Source organism: Talpa europaea, assembly GCF_964194135.1.
Source record: "Talpa europaea genome assembly, chromosome: 7".
In the NCBI taxonomy this organism is placed as follows: domain Eukaryota; kingdom Metazoa; phylum Chordata; class Mammalia; order Eulipotyphla; family Talpidae; genus Talpa; species Talpa europaea.
Window position 1 is genome coordinate 48,290,445 of NC_140074.1, and position 16,331 is coordinate 48,306,775.

The window sequence follows — 16,331 nt, forward strand, 5'->3', positions numbered from 1 at the left end:
CCTCTTCATACAGGAACATCTAAAGTTTGGGGTCATTTCTATGAACTTTTTAAGAGGAACAAAAATAATCTGTCATATTCTTCGACAGGAGCTCTAGATAGACATAGACTCAGAATTTATTGATGTTATGAATGTGAAGGCATAGTGGTTGTATTGGTTAGAATGGTAGAACACTAAGAATGTAGATATGCCTCTCTAAATGGCACCAATAAAAGGGATGAGCCATGCTTGAAGGAAATTCCTTCTCACTAGCAATGTTCAACCATGGATTCAATGGTTGACCGGTTAAAAGAAGTTTTATAGAAGAGATTCAGTTCAATGGTATTTATCAAGATGACTCCTATAATTACATGCATTTCTTGAGATATTGTATCTTTTAATTTTTCCTATTTTATCTTTAAAATAAAAAAACAATGTTTTGGAAGTTTCCATATATATGTGTGTGTGTGTATATATATATATATATATATATATATATATATATATATGCATCCATATTTGTCTTATATTGTTAACAATAAAGAGCAGTTAACTTTCCTCTAGTCTCACAGATATGTGACCATAATCTTAGTGCAATTTACTAATTTCATGCTTGTCATGCATTAATCACTAGCACTCAACAGCCAACCCAGTCAGGGCTGCAAAAAAAGCAAAATAGGGTATGTACTAGCAATTTGAGTTTGTTGCTAAGTGTGTGATGCTGTAAAGTTTTAAAAACAGAAAGAGCAATAAAGTTATAGTGTGAAATCCTTGGATTAGAGAGCACATCTTATTTGTCCTTTTGTTATTCCCATCACTTAGCATATTGCCTAGAAAATGAAAGTGCACAATTAATATTAGTTTAATTTAGTGAATCACTATTTCACAATAATCACAGTAACAATTCATGGCTTCCATTGTAAGGAGGACCTAAAGTCCTCCTTACATATATTTGTTCTTTGTGTACAAAGTTTATATTCTCAACATTTAGTGTGAATTACAGGTGAGGGAGAAGCAGTATTTGGTGCTGGAAGAAAACAGAAAGATTCGGAAGTCAGCAGTTTCATTTTAAGCACATGATAAACACATTATAAATACTTTACAGCTCTGCAAGAATGTAGAAGCATTCATAAAATATAGCAAAAAAAAAAAAGAATGATTGGAAATCATTGTGTTAAAAGCCTTTAATTTCTGACTTTTGCCAGCCAAACCCTTTCCGCTCCAAAGGATAATATCAGTAATTTATATTTAGAATTATATATTATTTGAAATGACTTTCAAGTTAATTATTAAGATCTATTTTGATGGCTTTGAAAGTCAAACTTTACCAGCCTTCCCACACTTTGGAATTGTGACTGTGAAAAGAAATTGGACACAGATTTTTTTGAGGATATTAACAAATGTCATATATGAAGGTAGCTATTCATCTCAGACACAAAGATAAGTTGAATGTTCCTGATTTCACTATGAGGCAAGATTAGTTCTATGCAAAGAATAAGAAAAAAATGCCTAATGTGAGTGCAAGTTGCTTTCTAGATGTTACCATCATCCTCATAGCAAGAGTGATTTATTATGTTGGATTACATTGTCCTACTCTTTTTTTCAAAGGAATAAATCCTATACTTCCATCACTATTATATCATGCAAGCAACTATGACCACTGCTGAATGTTCTCTCAGACAGCTTTTATACTGTGCCAATTTAGCAGAAAGTGGTGAATGTTGGCAGGGGGATTTTAATGTCTCATCTAAAGGTCAACACCTAACAACAGGACAGCATTTATCCTGAACTGGACTGTAGAGTCAGCACTGGGTTTGAGCCCATTTGCTGTTGGGGGACTTAAATATACAGTCCTCCAAATGAGAGCAGGTGGTGTCAAAGGAGCTATACTGGTGTTCAAGATATATCCTAAAATAGCTTTAAGCTTCTCCATGACCTCATTTTGCCATGCTGGCTTGCTTACGAGTGTGTTTTTGGGTGGTGTTAATGTTCTAGTGTTAGCCATTATAATTTATGGACTGACATGGTATCATTAACACTGAGCATGGATTGTGCTTGGTAGCCAAGGCATAGCTTTTTCCCTGTCTATGTTTCCTGCAGCTGGCCAGTGTTTTGTAACCAGGGCACCAACTCTGGAGCCAGTAGGTAACTTTAGGTCTTTGATTGGGTGTGCAATTGGCATCACAGACATGGTTAACCAATGGTAATATTACAATATGTGTGACAGCTTCAAGTTTTCACACTGTTAGACAGTTTTAGTACAGGATGAAATCGGGTAGCTGTATCTATAGTAAAGTTACATTTAATAAAACTGTTTTATTCAAGGTAAAAATAACGTGACATTTTAGCCTTTTAATAGGTGAACAGGGTAGCAATTTTGTAATTTTTTTTAAATCAAAGTAAGCTATGAATATAGTGTTTAGGGAGATCAGTAATCTTTCACTATAAATCAATAAGATTTATAATGAAAAGCAGCAGACCCATCCCTGATCTCTTCTGTCTACTGTATGTCCTGTTTCAGGAACTACTTTCATTCTTTTACATGTTTCTCTTGGTTTTTGCCTACTTATTTCTATGTAACACAGTTGTGCTTGTGGTTCTTGATTTTTAAGTTTTAGAAATCATAGCTTAAGTTGCTATTATGAAAGATGAATATTCAATTTTCTTAAACCTGTTTGCCCTGAAAACAGAATAGACTCCTATCTCGTCACAATATTTGGTGAAATCAGTCTTAGTTTTTTTTTTCTCATTATGATTATATAAATCATTAATTCTAAATGGGATAGAAATAGTCACTCTAATAAATACTCATAAAGATAGGACAGTAATTTGGGTTGGGGGTTTTAGTGTGGAGTACCTAATTTTCTGGCAATTTATGTTATTTTTAATTTCTGTCTGTTCCCAGCACAGTTCCAAATCTTGCATCTCTTTGTTACATTCAAGTTTAGCTATTAAGCACTCAGTGATTATAACCTACTATGTTTTTAAGTGAATATTTTATTAATAACTTTTAAAAAATTAAATGTTTATTATGCAAATAGGATAAAACAAAAAAGAACTCAATGATCAAACCCAAAATTATAATCTTCCTACCCTGGAAAAAGACCTTTTAAAACATTGCCATATATATTTTCTGAGTATTTATAGTTAATTGTGTTTGTGGCTTAAAAAACTGAAACATTTTCCCATATCAAAACCCTTGTGTAACTATACCATCTGTAGTGGCTGCATTGTTTATTTGTGTGAATATGCAACAGTTTGCAATAACAAATCCATGCTGCTGACACTTTCAAATGTATTCACTTTGTGGGGTCTCATTTAGCTATAGCTTCTTCTATCCTTGCTCCTCAGGACAGCTTTGGGTAAAGGTGGCAACAAAGAGGTTTGCCATATTCTTATATTCAGACAGCAAAATATGCTATGATTCCTACGAGTCCTGACGTGCATGTTCGTTCTTTTTCTCTCTCCTTATTATCACTCTCTCACTCTTGCTCACACCATAAGGTAGTTGGAGGGTAATTAAAAATCTCCCAGAATTCCTCTACAAAGAGTAAAACTTCTTGTCCCCATTTTAGCTAAGTGTCCTTCCTGTGCACAGACAGCTGTAAGTTAGTTTTTGCATCACAAAAATTTGAAGGTGCCAGTTAGGAATTTGATTAACAATTTCAAGCCCTGGCATGTTTATTGTTCTCTTAAAATACTTTGCTTGAGCTGCAACCTTCTTATCAACAAAGAGTTATAAAGAAGAAGCCTGCAAGATTCAGGGGCTGGGACATGCTGTGGAAACTGGAGAGTGTAGTAGACGACAGGCCTCCAGGACCTTTACAAGCTAGTTACTGCCTCTCACCCTTACTTTTGAAATCTGTAAAATGAGTATAATTGTGGCCATATATACTTTTTTGTGGTGATTAAAAGTGAAAGTATATTTATTGCAAATACCACAATGTCTTGTACAGAGTATGAATGGCAGCAATACCATGTTGGGCTTGTGAAGTTGTAGATGACAAGAAAAATGCTGATGCTGTGTTGAAGAGCACAGCCTGAGGGAAAGCGATTCTTAAAACATATCTTCTATAGTCTTTATTTGCCACCTTCTCTTCATATATTTTTGGAAATGCAGTCCTTTTCAAGTCTAATATTTCTTCTGTCTTGAGAGCCAGTGTGATACTGAAAAAGGGAGAAAACAACTCACTAATGACCTGAAAACAGAGTGCTCTGAGACACCATTGTATGTTGGCACTTTCCCAGTAGATTAGTCCTTCTACTGCTCCCTTTGTTATTTATTAACAATGCTTTGTCATTAACAATAAAGGAGTTGGTCACAGACAGTGCAAATACGGACTAGGTCTTTTTTTTTTTGGTAAAGATTTATTTATTTATGCATACAAGAACTGGGGTGTAGGCCAGAGGTGCTCCGAGGTGAGAGGGTTCACCAGATACAAAGTGGGGAGCAGAACAGGCAGATCTACTGAAATACACTTCTGAGGGGAGCAGTGGGAGAGACAGGAGAGGTCTACTGTGCCATGTGGGTCAGCTTCCTGATGAGAGATCGAACTCATGCTTCAGTGGTTGTAATAGCTTCATAGCACTGGTCTTAACTGATTTAACCCTCATTTAAAAGTATTGCTTTGTATAATCCAGAGCATTTCTAGCATTTGAACAGGTTAAATTCTGAGCAACTGATTTAAACAGTACATTATATTTTGAAATAGACCTTTATTTCCTATGCTATCTAACTAGCATAGAGTAGCATCGTAACTGGGATTATATTCCTGACCATGGTCACCACATGTCCTTACTCAAAACTATCATCAACAAATTGTTATAAGTTAAGATGCTTTTGTTAGAAATCTAAGTAGTCATTTCTAGTGATAAACTGTTTCAAGTCCCATAAAAAGAACATAAATATAATTTATGCATTGATTATTCAAGGGAATTCTATGAACCATAAAGTATACATATAACACATAAATGAGCAAACTGTATCATAAATTTTGCCTAACTCAAATGAATATGTTTACTATGACAAAGTCATATTTAAATCATAACTTTAAATTCATTTGGAGGCATTATTTGAGTGATCAAAATGTTTTAAAAGCTATCAAAGGATGTTTGATCATTTTTAAAATAATAAAAAAAAATTGTGTCAGCAAGTACAGAAGCATTTGGAATCATTTCATTGACCTTAAGGCCACTCTCAAATTTGAGATACTGATATTTTTTTAAGAGTCATTGAGGTATCTGAATATTTCAAGGGCTCTCAAAAGGGTCTCATTGTGAGAGTTTGAAGAGCAGCAGACTCTTAAATCTGGCCCTCATGTTCATCTTCTTTTTCTGCTCTCAGCAACTATCTGGGTAGAGGGAAGTAAGAAAAGGAGTCTCAGAAAGGCCCCTGAAGCAATAAGGAAGATGAAATTGAGGAAAGGCAGTCATTCTTCTTTGCCCTTGGGTGTGTATATTATATAAATATATAAGTATGTATTACATATTATGTTTGTATCTAGCTATATGTCACACACATGTTATGCATATATATTTCATAGACAAACATACGTGTACATATAAAATTAATGTGATGTAGCATGTGTTTATATGCATGAATTAATGTATCTCAGCTTCAAAGTTTTGGATTTAGCATAGTTGCTTGTCTTTTTAAGATTTAATTATCCAGGCAACACTGCATTAAAGAAACTCTTTATGCCAGTGTCACTGAAATGTAACATAGACAGGTGTGACATAGACTGGTTAATAATCACTATTCTGTTACTTGCTAACTCTGAACTTGAGGATAGTATTAATCTGCTGAGCATTAATTTCTTCAACTATGAGAACTCATAATACCCATACTTAAGATAATACATCAAAACTTATATAACACAGGAACTGGTCTGATAGACAAGTGTTCAAAAAGTAATTATAATTTTTTGTATCATGAGTACTAACACAACTAATAAGGACATGGAATTTGTCATGCAAGATATTGTACAAAGAACTGATTTCATTACAATTTAAGCATGTACTTATATTACTCAAGTTTTTTGACACTACGCACGTAGCATAGTTGTTGTTTATTTATAAAAATATTTCTAATCTGAGTCCTAATTAAATTTTTCCTAAGCGATTATTCTAACCCACACTGGTAAGGATATGTAAAATCAGTGTGGATGAAAAGAAAGGATCTGGGCCATCAGAACCCACAGTCTAATCATTTTAGCTTTTACCTACAGCCAACTTTTGAGTAGCTTATAGAACAGTTCTGTAACATTTTTTACAGAATAAGTAAAAAGGGAGAGATTGCTTAGAAAAGGCCTGGAAATAATTGTAATCTCCCTACTTCTGATTTTTTTAAATACTAAAAATCCCAAAATCTATATTCTTACTTTGATCTTGACTCAATGTCATGAAATTGACACGAGTTGATAAAGTCAACTTTGTATTTGCTTACAGATGAGAAGGTAGGTGGCAGATGAGTAGGCAGATGAGAAGGTAGAAGAGGAAATATTTGATGATAGTCATGTCTTTTGAAAGTGTGATATCAACTAGGTATTGAAAAGAAAATATTTGTCCCGGCATTAACAGTCAATGCCCACCTAATTATAAGAAACTGGTATTCTATTTGACTTCAGTGGACTTCATGACTTCATCATATAAAAGACTCAAGTCATTCAACCTGGTATAATGATTCCTGAGGATCTGGTCAGATCATTTTCTGACTTCGTATATTTAAATGAACTAGCTTTGGGCAATGAGGTCTGCTCCTTGACAGATGACAAGTAGTTTTCACTGAGTTATCTTTAATCATAAATTATATGTCATTTTTGGCCTTCTGCACAGGCAAGTAGGAACATAGCAGAATAGTCCATGAAAATACTCACCTGCATAAAAGTCTTGACTTTCACAACAGGCCACTATTATAGAACACTTCATTCAGATCCTAAGTTAATGTAAATATTGGAAGACTTGAGAGAATTTACAATTGCTTGGCTTGTGGTTAATTTATTATTTCAATCCTTCCTTTTCCTGAGTACCAGTGGTAGATGATTCTAGTTTGTTTGTTTTTGTTGTTGTTTTCTTTAAATACATTTCTGCTTTACTGGAAAAATAAACCTAACAAAATGATACAAAGCCTAACATGATTTTACAACAATAATAAAAACAAATGTGTAAATTATTGACCTAGTTTATTAAGGTGTGGCTTATTAATATTTTTTTAATCTCAGAAAAAAACCTCAGCACCTTTGCCTGAGTATAGATTTCTGTAAAAGCCCTAGGTTTGGTGTGAGCAGGATTTTTTGTTTATAAAGGAAAGGAGATTACCAGAAAGAACATGAATTAAAGAAAAAGAGTTGGAGAAATCTTTTAAAAGAATTTGCATATGAATAATCCCCAAGAATGTTATTTAGGTAAAAGTGTACTGTGACTTCGCTAAAATGGAAGCGGATCCAAAAAGAGAAGTACAATTTTTATAGGTTGTGTTTGAGAAAAAGTAAAATGGGAAGGGAACTATGAAGAGGCCAATTCCTTTAAAAATGTTAGCTGCTTGGATAGTGAAAGCATCAGTAGCAATTCTGTGTTTTGTTTTTCTTCAGCCATACATAGTGCTGTTTTGGATGCATGGTGTTTCTCTCCTGATGCTGCCGGTCCCAGTTCAAAGCTCTCTATCCCAGATTGCTTGTCTCACATTGGCTATGTATTAAAATTACCTTATGTCACACACTCTATGCAATTTAGAGAAAGATTTTCATTGTAGAGCAAACCTGAAAAAAAACTCAAAATATTTCTATGAAAAGCAATTTGCTTTGCTAGACTTTGCCTGTAGTCCCTGTAGAATTACTGTAGATTACATGAGTTTGAAAATGAGCTTCCTTCTTGCAACCCACTCTCTCCCTCTGTTTGATTCTCTGGTGAAGTCATAATCCTCTGTTTGCTCAGTAGCCCGTTACCATGGAGATTAATGTGATGTTACAAATTTGCTATTATTTATGACTTCATTGTAGGATGGATTTGAATGAGAAATTAATCTCTGATTTCTTCACCAAATATTTGGTGAGCCCTATGAGAACAGGTGAAGGCATTTCAGTTTTCATTCTTAATTGGGAGGCAGAAGTGCTTTCACTGGTTAAAAATACAAATATCTAAGAAACAATGATTTTCTAACATGTTACATAGTTTTGAAGAGAAGTCAAAATATGTGAGACGCTAGAGTAAAAATGAATTTCTATTTGAAAAAATACTTGTTGAGAGCTACAAGGCAGCTTCCTTGGGAAGCCTTGCTTGTCAGTGTCATTCTCTGAACAGGTTTCTCCTTGGTTCTGCCATGTTTACTTTCTTAGCAAAGAAAAGCTAAACAGTGAGCACTCTGGTGCATAAGCCCCTCAACCATTGAGATATTGAATTCTGATCTTTAATAAACCAACATTGATTTACTTCACTGCTTCTGTTTGCTTAGTTAAGCTCCATTGGCATAGGAAAAGGCACACATAATTTAATCAAATTGCTTTTTTTCATTTGATTTTTTATTAGTGTGCAAAACAGGCTCTAAGCATTCAGAATTTGTTCTTACCAGTACAATATCTTTCTTCTCTCTTGGAGAAGTTTGAAATTACAGTTAATTTCAGCCCTTACTCTCAATATGTACAAAGACAAACTACAACCGCAGATGTTATTTTTAGTATTAAATTTACTCTTTCTTAACATCACTATTGACTCTTGAATAATCCAGTAAGACATCTAAACAGATTGAAAAATGAGATGTGCAGATTTCAGATGCAAATGAATAAATAAATAAAAGCATGATTTTTTTTATTAGGCAACATTTTGTTTTGTTACAATTGAATTTTCCCTGACAATTAATAGATGAAAAAACAGAATTACAAAAGTAAAATGTTGTCAAAGGACAGAAAGCTGCAAGTTGATAATTTAGGAATAGAATCCAAAGATCTTGATAATTCAATTTTAGATTATCAGTGCCACTTGAAAACTACTATAATCTCATCTCTTGGATTTATTTCAAATTAGAAAGATAAAATTCATTTTCCAAAATATAAAAGTTAACATTAATCAAGTTTTTCACACCTAATTTTTGTTAATTTTTTTAAGGCACTTGATATTTAGTTTCCAAATGAAGGTCCTAGTTATTTCTGTGGGAAGGAAGTCAGCAAATTATTTTAGCTTGTGAGTGGGATTCATGAAATAGCTTGTGATATTGCACTTCTAGAGGCCACACAGACTTGTCAGCTTTATTGGAGAGTGACAACGTTGAAAAGCTGTGAAGTCTGGCTTTCTGCATAACACACTTACTTCTTCTGACACCCAAGTGCAAGGTTAAAAATTATAGCAGTATTTCTTTAGCTTTAGGAAATTAGTATAGCCTGTTATACATTTCTTATATATACAATTCCTGTGAACCATACTGAACAAGAGATATTTTTCTTTTAATCTAATATATCCTTTCTTCACCATCCAATGTTTGAAGAATAGAGCTTTACTCTCCTTCGCTTCATGCAAACAAGGAAGAATTTTTCCTCCAGCCACACATAGCACTTTCTTCCAATATGGAGAACCAAGCTTGAGTGGATGAAGGCAGCATATGTGGCAGAATGGAGAGACAGACTCTGCCTTGTACCTTGATGAATGTACTAAATTTCTAAGTTAACTATTTCTAGAACCTAAACTGCTTTGGATAGTCTCTATTTATTTATTTATTTATTTTATTTATACATTTTTTACATTATTGTTCATTTTTAAACAATGTTTGCTTCCCCCCCCCCTCAGGTGTAGTCCCCACATTCTTTTATATGAAATAATAATATATTTAACAGTGTACTGGGCCAGTTTATGTGCCCTTCTAGATCTGCTCAGCCCCGTCTGGCTCCCATTGCCTGAAACATTACCTTCATTCCTGGCCCGAGGGAAAATCAGACAGTGGCAAATCTATTATGACTCCCATGTATGGATCTCCAGTGTCTAGGTTCACCACAGCTGAATCCACTGAAATTTTCTTCCCAGGAGCTGCCTAGAGGGGCTATTAAGCCATATGTGAGTAGGAGTTAGGCAAAAGATGATAAGGACCTGGAAAATACATTGTTGGCTTATCCCTACCCTGTGGACTATGTAGGTATGTAGTGATTCCATATAGAAACACTCTGCATGATTAAGGAGACCAGTGAGTTTATATGAACCTGTGGTCAGCAGGATAATATGCCACCTGGTAACTCACTTACCTGGTAAGACCTGGTAATCTTACCTCCCTTCTCTTTCCCCCTCACTCTTGCTTCTTTAGGATTATATCCTATAACCCCACTAAAGTATTAAGCAGATAAATTTCACCTTAGGTTCTGTTTTCTGGGCAACCTAGGATAACGATTCTTTTAGAACCTTGGTATCAGGAGAGGTCCTGAAAAAGAGGGTTTGCTTCAGGATATTAAATGACCTGCCTCTTTGGGGGGTGTAATTGCTCATGGTGTGAGGAGTGATAATCTTCTCTGGCATGCATGGTCTCACAATTACTAAAGTTTCATTGGGGAGGAATTAAGATGAGGTGCAGATAAAAGCAGTCACTGGAAATGAAAAAGAATATGGCTAAGTCCTCACTTAACCTTATCAATAGGCTCTTGGAAACTGCGGCTTTAAGAGAAAGAATGTATAAGGAAAGCAGGCCCTGGAATAAATAATGACAATCTTTCTTTTACAATCAATTGAGGTTTTTGTTTTCTCATCCACATAATGAAATGATGTTGAAAAGACTTTACCCAAGGACTTGTGCTATAAGAATTGTGGCATGAGCTGGCTGTTTTTGATGATATTGGGAGTCTTGCAAAAAGAAAGTGATATATTTAAGTCAAATAATTACTTACATAAGATATGCTGTGAATGCCAAAGGACTTCTATAGCAACCCCAAAGATAAATTCTAAGAACTAAAGCTGGGAAATTAGGACTAGGGCCCCTGGTGAAAAACAAAGAAACGCAAAACCAAGCAAAAATCAGGCTTCATCTCATATTATAAATGTGACAGACACCTGCAAAGGAAACAAATTAAATATGTCTCAGTTTTCTTATGTCAAAGTCACGGCTCTGATAGGGAAAGAGTAGGAAATCGAGACTGGCAATTTTAGTGTCTTAGCCTAAGAAACTTGAACTTTTCAAATGCCTCAAGTTTCCCTGGTCATCATAAGCAGTCCCTTTTCTTTTCCTGCAGGTGAATGGCCTGACAGTGCTTGGAGACCACAATGTTTTTATAAAAAGTAGGATGATGTTTGTTCTCCTCACTGTCCATCACTATTGTTGTCATTTAGGCAGCTAACCAACTCACTTCTATAGCTAATACCTACCAGGAAGGAGTGGGGGTGAAGAATACGGGGGTGGATTACAATGGGCCCATTGGACCCACTGAAACTTTGGCTTCCCTTTCCAGTGGCAGTTCAGAGGAGGAAATGATGCAATCCAGAAATGAAAAGGAGTTAATTCACCACAGAGTAAACCCTAATCAGTAAAGACAGAAAATGGTAAGGAATATTGTGGCCCATTCATTCCTGGATGGATTGTGTAAGATGCAGTGGTTCCATATGGCAAACATCCTGGGTGACTGAGAAAACCAGCTGTGCTTTTTTTGAAAATTGTAGCTATCTGGGTATTAAAACTTTTGGGGATAAGTAATAGAATATATAAATATGTCAAACATTTGTTGTCAAGGAGAATGTCACTTTTGACTCGGAATTCAGTGTTCTGCCAATAACTGGAGCTGGTTGTGTATTAATCTGTTGGAATGGGTCCTTGAATATTATAAGTAACAGAGGTGACCATTGAACAGTGATAATTGCTAGAATGTTCTAGGCATAGTACGAAGAATCAGAAAACTCAGAGAAATGAAGATGCACCTTTGTATTGACATGTAGTTTCTGAAACTATCATAGATCTGTGTATGCTGGGGGTGGGGTAAGCGTCACTATCTTCACTTGGACAGTAAAACATACTTGAATGGAGGGCATCAGAGTCTCTGAGACTCCTAGTGATGGTTGTCCTTTTAGGGCTTGTTGGAGATGCTACCATGACCCTGTGCTTCCTAAAATCAATGGGGATTATAAAATTGTAAAACAGAATAACCCAAGTTGTAGCCATTAACATCCAGATACAAAAAATACACATGCACACACACATTATATATATATATATATATATATATATATAAAACAGTCTATATATAGAGAGTATAATGGATAACAAAGGCAGTAACACTCATGGTGTTCTGCCCATGTATCTATGATAATGGACAATATATCGTGATGGTGTCCTTGGGGTGAGACATGTGGATAGTGACTTGAATATTCTCATTTTTTATAATAATACAACAATAATAATAGCCCTGAAAGATTGATATCCATAATCACAATGGATATTTGTGATTCTTCATACCATTTTTCAGATATAAATTTCATTGACTCATAGTCCATTGGTTGTAAGGAAAAGTAAATTTCCTTTTAAAAGAACTCTGCCATTCAACCAAAAGTATATACGGAAAAATAATTTTCTGATTATTTCCCAAAGAGTTTTTCTTCCCTGGGAGAAAAGAATTGTTAAATATGAGGTCGGGAGCCTTGAAGTATTATGATGGTGTGATTTAGGTGAAGATGGAAGTCACATGATGAGTGGATCCAGTACATATGAGACTCCACTCTGTGATTATTTTTCCAATGTAGGAAGGTATAATTGGGGCTGATATACTTAGAACTTGGCAGAACCCTTACATTGGATTTCTGACCTCTGAAGTAAAGCCTATTATGGTAGGAAGTATTGTGGAGGTCCCCAAAATTGTCCCAACACCTGCTCTATAATCATGATAATAAATCAGAAGTACAGCTCTCTTGAAATTGTTGCATAGATTAGTGCCATTATCAAAGACTTGAAGGATGTAGCAGTGTTTTCATGTAATTCCTTTATGTGAACTCTGCAAAAAGCAGATGGATCATGACAGTAGCTAATGGACTAACTAAACTTAACCAGGCAGTAGCTGCCACACTGAATGAATCTTTCCTGAAGCAGATCAGGATTGCCTTTATTATGGCTATTGTTTTCTTCTAAATTGTCATCAGTAGGAAGAATAGTATAAGTTTATTTTTACATAGTAAGGACAGCAGTACACTGACACTGTTTGTCCTTAGGATTCTATTAACTCTCCTGCTTTCTATCATAGGGTCTGATCATTTTTCAGTCAGGGTCCATTTATGGAACACAAACTACACCAATCACTTGAAAGATGTGTTAATATAGAGAACTGTTAGCCTGCTATTAGAGAACTAAAAATGCAAAAGAAAGAAGAGATAGAAACAAACAGCAACTATGGGAAGCATCTATCACCCTTAAGTTTGTAAGTGAAAGGGAAGTAACTGTGACTATAAAATATAGGGTCTTGAAAGAGGGAGACTGTGAAAGTGAGACTCAGACTCTGCAGTGGGGCCTGGCTTGGCTATTCTACGTGCCTTTTCAGCTCAGGACCCGGTGGAACTGGAATATAGACCTATGAGGAGGGGATCCCAGCTCAAGTGCTGTTAACTCAGCAAAGGGCATAATATAGCTGCCTCTACTTGTGTAGGAAGACTGCGCTGTTACTGTAACCAAGAGCAAGATGATCCATGGACATGGGAGTAAAGTATATCACATCACAGAGCAAGTCCCAAAGAGGAATCTCAGCAGCAGGTAAATTACATGACCTTCTCTCCTTGGCCACCTCGTGGTTGCACAAATAAGATCACACACAGAGAAAACGTAGTGTCAGAGTGGAAGTTATTCATGGACCTGATAACATGGGCTCTCTTTCGCCAAAGATTATCTAGCTGCTGCTACTGCTGAATGGCCAAATTGACACTAAAAGTAACTGCTACTCCATGGGTGTGGCACCTTGAGATACCTGCTGTATGCAAAGGTGTCTGAACTTCCCATCTTGAACGGGGGGGGGGGGGGGGGGCAGGCTTTGTTTCCTGTTCCTGGTAATCTGCTTATTCATCAAACAAAGGCATAATATAGCCAAGATTGGGAACATCTCCTCAGAATGAAAATTACTTTGACTGCTTGTATCTCCAGATAGTAATGTACATTATTGACTTTAAAGTTTCCCTAACTTCCTTGCCAAGTCAGTAATTTAAAGTGTCTTTCCTTCCTTGCTTTTTCTTTCTGTATTTTTTTTTCAGCATTTTTGTTTTCCAAATAGAGACCTAGTTGTGAGATGAAAATCTTTAGGAAATCATTCTTTAAGAAATGTGAAGGAGTAACTTGAAAGTTATAGATGTATACCTCATCAGGTCTGCTACTTCTCTATCAAATAGATCTGATCATGGGATCCAATCTTGCTACAATTCCATGTAAGTCTCTGTAAAATATGAGCCCATCAGGTTTGCTTTGAGGATTGAATGAGATTATGTAAGTCAAAACACTAAGTATTAGATTGACTGATACATATTAGGTTTTCATAAATTGTTGTAAACGAAGTATGGTTACATTCTGTACCTTCACTAATCCATATTTTAAAGAATTCTTATATGAATTACACAATTATAAAAATATGACCAGGTCAAATAGACCATGACTTGTACAACATCAATACCAGAATGTTGATAATAACAAATCCTCTTTAAAATGTTTGTTGTTAAACTGAACTGCCAAAACTATACATAAATCTCCACAATAAATATGCATCTAAGTGATTTGAGGAGAGATACTATTACTTAGACAAGTCTGGAAATAAAGGGACCACTTGTCTTCTGTTTAAAAATAAACAAATTTTCTACATCTCACTATCACTTAGTAGCTCTGGGATGAGATGCTAGCAGAAACTAATAGCAGCGACTATAGATTTCCCATCCAAAAACTTGGTTACTTCTATAAATTCTCACTAGTTCATCATCTGTGTAGAAGACTAAATGTAAATTCAGTGTACTCTGATATTTTCAGTCTTCAGATTGTTTTTAAAAATATTTGTTTACTTACTAGCTTACAGAATTCTCTAATTTTTTTCTATCTAGTGGGAACTAAGAATAATTAATGACTCCAATTCTGGAGCAGATAATATGTTGGTAAAATATATGTTTTGGAGAAAATTTTGATTTTCTGGTCATTGTAGAAAGTTCAGTAGTCTCTTGACACAAAATAATTATGTGTGAATGTAACACAAAAAATGCAATTATCTAGAAAAAAATCTTGGTGGTTATGGGTTCCTTTAAATTCACTTTCCTACCCTTAGAGAAATTTAGAATTTAATCCATAACCAGATTGGTCTGCCTGCATGTCTACATACCTTTTTTTTTAAGCAATAATCAGACTAAGCCTTAGTTTAAAATGAGTTTTCTACCAGCTTTGTTGGTTCTTGCATTCACTGTGTATCACAATATTGTTTATCAGCTTGATTTCCTAGAAATTAATGTACTGCATTCAATGCAACCTTATGAGTAGCTCTCTTAAGTGTCAAGAAATAAGCTTATTTTTCAGAATACCATTATCTTCCAAATGTACAAAACCCATATTATTTTTGACAATGTTAATGAGTGCAATGAAACATATATAATTAATTTTTCTTTTATTTTCTGCTGAGTTAAAACTCAAAGAGTAAGCATTTATTGAACTAGGTACTGTGCATAAAATTAACAGCTGTAAGTATAAACAGACTAATAACAGTTACACAAAATTTATCACTTGTAATGCACTCGAGTAAATGGTTTCAGTATTACCTTATTTAAAACCTCCACCTATAAAGTAGGTACTATTATTGCTGTATCACAGATGAGGAAACTAAAGCATATTGAAGTTTAGTAATGTATTGAAGATCATATGGCTTATATCTAACAGAGTCAAAATTACCCCCTGACAGCCTCTTTCTAGTCCCAATCTTTTAACTCCTGTACTACATTTTATTCCATATATATGTACGCATGCGCGCGTGTGCACACTCTCTCATACACACACACACACACACATGAACTTACATAATATATTCTTATCTCCAACTTCTTAACTCTGATTTATGTAGGAGGAATTAACCTGGGAGAACTAATGTAACTCACATAGTTAGCACAGAGCAGAGAAAGACTTGGCTTAGATTCTAGATGTCTTCCTTTTGTGGAATCAGAACTCCTTCTATCTAGGGGTAAAATGACTAAAAAATTGCATGTTCAGTTGTTACTTTGTGATGTTAGCTTGGTCTTCAAAAATATTTTGGAATGAATTAGAAAAGCTAATTGCAATTTTTAATTTTTAATTGTTTTTTTTTTTTTTTGAGGTAGTGTGTGTGGCTGATGGGGAGGAAGGGGCTTTTAAGTGTGATATTAACTGATACTGTGCTTCTTTTCCAAGTGTGGAAGTTATC